Here is a 4,110-nt window from a genome sequence, read left to right on the forward strand (position 1 = left end):
GGCACATAAAAGTCACCATTTCGAGCGTGGCCGTTGCCAGTATCGCCTGACTGGCCTTCGTGCAGGTGACACGTAAAAGCACCTACTACACTCTCTGAGTGGTTGGCGTTAGGAAGGGCATCCAGCTGTAGAAACTCTGCCAAATTTAGATTGGAGCCTGGTGTTGCCATCTGGTTTCACCAGTCCTCAGTCAAGTCGTCCAACCCATGCTAGCATGGAAAGCGGACGTTAAACGATGATGATGATGATGATTAGGCACCAGACTCAGTATCATTCATAAAGCCAGTAATTTAGTGCTTCACCATGGTTGCTTCATCCCATTCCATTTTAGGTTCAAAGACTTTGCTTCTTAAACTGCCGAGTTATATAACTATAACAAAGTCCTATTTAATCAACTATACTTATGCTTACACTAGAATGGCAACGTTTTTGAGATTAGAATTAAGAAATTAGGGAAAAAAAAAACATCATTAACAAGGCAAAGGCTTGTATAGTAAAACAGTTAAATATGAGGAGAAAAAAATCGTCTACACTGACAAATTGTGGAATAGATATTACATCCTGAGGAAGAAGGGAAGTCTGTTTTGGTTTATTTATCTTACAAAACCAATTGAGATTTTATCTCTCTTTCTCTCTCTCTCTCTGACAAATGGTTCTACCCAAACCCCTTGATTTCTCTTTGTTATCACAATAAAATTTATTCTACTATTTGGACTATTTTTGCAGTATTGATTCCACTTCACTTCTCTCATTTAATGTTTTTTTAATTATTTATCTGCTTTTTCTTCCTTTTTCTGTAATTGGAATGCTTCTAATTTACCTAACACATGTTAACACAGCAATGAACAATAACATTGAAAAGTGAGAGCAGATAGGAAAAAAGAATTCTGTAGTTTATATTATTGAAGACTAAGAAATGCAGAATGCCTTTCTCGCACATGAGAAGCTTAGAATCACAACTAAGTTGATGGTGTGTTGGACCACTTGCTAAAGTAACAATTCATATCCCATCAGTAATGTGTTGTAACCAAGACAACATTTCTCACTGGCTCTGTCCACTAGTTATAAGTAAGTTCAATGTGTAAGTACATCTTAACCTTGTAAGACGCAGGATCACTGTATAATTAACACATTTTAGTTAGCAGTGTTGTAGATGCAGGTAATGTCTCCAATATTCCATTCTCAAGAGATCCTGTAGTCAGAGTTAGACAAGTTAACATTTGCCTATACCAATGCAACTGCCTTTCCTACAATCATTGGCTGACGCTTTTGACATCCAGCATCCTCTCAGCTAAGTTACATTCCATTTTTCATGCAAGTTGATATTGCATGTTTAACAGATAATATTCATTTCCTTTCATCCCTGAGAGTGCTACATGCAATGCTTATATTTCATATACTATGCACCTTCATATGCGAGATGGTATCAAAAGGTTTCCAGACTCATCATTTAATGTACATTTTCCATGTTGGACAGTTTGATAAAGCTGGTGAGCTGCACCAGGTTCCAATCTAATTTGGCATAGTTTCTACAGTTGGATGCCCTTCCTAATGCCAAACACTCCAAGAGTGTAGTGGGTGTTTTTTACGTGACACTGGCATCAGCCACAAGTATGATCTCACTTGACTTGACAGGTCTTCTTAAGCACAGTATATTGCCAAAGGTCTCAGTCACCTGTCACTGCCTCCGTGAGGCTCAACATTTGAACAGTGCTTTTTACGTGTCAATGGCATGGGTGCCAGTCACACAGGACTGGCATTAGCCATGACTACAATTTCACTTGGCTTGACAGGTCTTTTCAAGCACAGCATATCACCCAATGTTCAAAGGGTGTTATTTATGTGCCAGTTAAGCGATACTGGCATCAGCCACAACTATGATCTCACTTGGCTTAATGGTTCTTCTCAAGCTAGTTTTGTTTAATAAAAAATAACTTATTTACCCAAGTTTTAACATCATCTACTTCGAAGCAGTCACCTTGCACAGCAATACACCAGTCCCAGAATTCCTGCCACTTTTGGAATCTGGCCTGGCAGTTGTTTTCTGTAAGCAAGTCAAGGACCTTCTATGATTCACTCTGGATTTCAACAACAGTGTTAAAATGGTTGCCTTTTCATCTTGGGAGAGAGATGACAGTCCACAGGTGCTCAATCTGGTGAATAGGGCACATGTGGAAGTGATACCATGTTGTTTTTGGCAAGAAACTCGCAAGTGAGGAGAGCTTGATGAAGAATCCAATTCTTCACGCTCCACAGATCTGCTTGCTTTCACTGAATGTCCTCCCTCAAATGCTTCAAAACATCACAGTAGAACTCTTGATTGCTGGTCTGGCCCTGGGGGATGAATTCTCAATGCACAATACCACATTCCTAGAAGTGATTCTCATGGCAGGTCTTCCAGATTGCTTGTCATCTTCCAGGGACATTCTTCTGCTTTTGAAGTGCATATACCACTCGAAACATTATGTATGACCCATTGCCTCTTCGCCATAAGCTTGCTGAAGTATTCTCAATGTCTCTTTGTTCCCTGTCTATGACAAAATCGCAGACTGCAGCATGCATGTGAACACGAAACCACAAATTTCACAACTTGCAAAGTAAAGACAGCAATGTCACTTGGCACACTGCTAGCTCTCACTGTGCACGCAACTATGTGCTGTCATCTGTTGGTGCACCACAACTAGTCCAGGAACTTTTTTGATACCACCTTGTATATATGGAACAAAGCATGGCCATGTAGTTAAAAAGTTTGCTTCATAGCTACAGTTCTGAAATCAATTTGACTGCACTCCATCTTGGACAAGTATCATCTGCCTTAGTTGAAGCCTTATGTGAAATTGGATAAACAGAAATTATATGGAAGGTCATCACACTATACACTTGCTTTTCACTATCTTCATTGCTTGGTTTAACACCATCTCCTAGCCTCTGGGTGCTTTTATCAGAGTCCACACTGTTGCAAAGATTTAAACAAGATCCCCAGTTTACAGATAACTTAATATCTTGCAATATACAGCTTACTTACTGCAGTATTAGTCATTTCTCTCATCTCACCAACACCATCATTAGTCATGGAGGCCCTGCACAGTCATAGGTATTGCTCTTTTAGTTTTGACTAAGCCAAAAAGAAGAGAAAAAAACCCACCTAATTTATGTTTCATGCAGTCTGTTATTTTTCACTAGCAATTAATATCTGCTTAAAAAGAAAGAAATCAGTCACTATCTCAACACCTGGAGTTATCTTACCTTAGGTAAAAGATAAAAAGATATCACATCTCACAATACTGAAGCTGCAACTTGCATTTTGGGATACCAACTCATCAAGCTACATAGAAGGTAATCCATCTAAGAGAGCAGTAACTCAAAATAAAGCTTTTAGTTTAGAGAGGTTTGGTGTTGATAGCATAATATACGCTCAGTCTAAACATTCTTCTCAGCTTTGTATAAAATATATGATTAATATGCAGTAATTATCGTTATTATGATGTATCCCTTTTTGATATTGATCATTATCATCATTCAGTTTCTTTTTTTTGTTTTGGTATGTTGGTAGAAAACTGCATTAAAACAGTCATGCAGTTTCCTGCCAACATACCAACTGTTTTTGATTTCAGTCAAATCTTCTATTGTAAAATTATTCCTATTGTTACTTGACTTTCTACTATTCTCATTACATTCTTCAGGCAATTCCTTATATCACCTTGAAAGCAGCCTTTTTAAAAATTCTTTTGCAGAATTAGAAAACAGTTTACATCAATGAACAAGTCCTTCCTCATATTTCTCAGATTCAAAGTTGATCAATATATTTTGTTTTATTTTTTCTTAGATATGAACATTGATTAAAAATACTTAAACCACCAAATTTGTTTTATGGCAACTTTATAAAGCGGAAATGTATCCATTAAAGCAATACCTGGGTATGAAAGAAAGCAACAGAGAAAGGTATGTATGAAAAAAGGACTGAATTAAAATCATTTGTTCTGAATGTTTTTTTTGTTTTTTTTTAATTCTTGATATAAACATTTTGATATTACATTTTCCAAATTCAGAACACGAGTTTGGTGTGGATTTTCCCTTTCCTTATCTCTCTCTATCTCTCTCTCTCTCTCT

At 37.3% G+C, this 4,110-nt stretch overlaps 1 protein-coding gene across 1 annotated transcript in view; it reads left to right on the top strand.

Moving 5' to 3' along the window:
• LOC106877088 (uncharacterized) overlaps positions 1-4,110 on the top strand; it is a 51,735-nt gene that overhangs the window by 8,403 nt on the left and 39,222 nt on the right. The window contains exon 2 of the mRNA XM_014925877.2: positions 3,827-3,942. The gene's annotated coding sequence lies outside the window, so the exon portion shown is untranslated. The remainder of the gene's footprint in view (positions 1-3,826; positions 3,943-4,110) is intronic.

The sequence above is a fragment of the Octopus bimaculoides genome, chromosome 1, assembly GCF_001194135.2.
Source record: "Octopus bimaculoides isolate UCB-OBI-ISO-001 chromosome 1, ASM119413v2, whole genome shotgun sequence".
Taxonomy (NCBI): domain Eukaryota; kingdom Metazoa; phylum Mollusca; class Cephalopoda; order Octopoda; family Octopodidae; genus Octopus; species Octopus bimaculoides.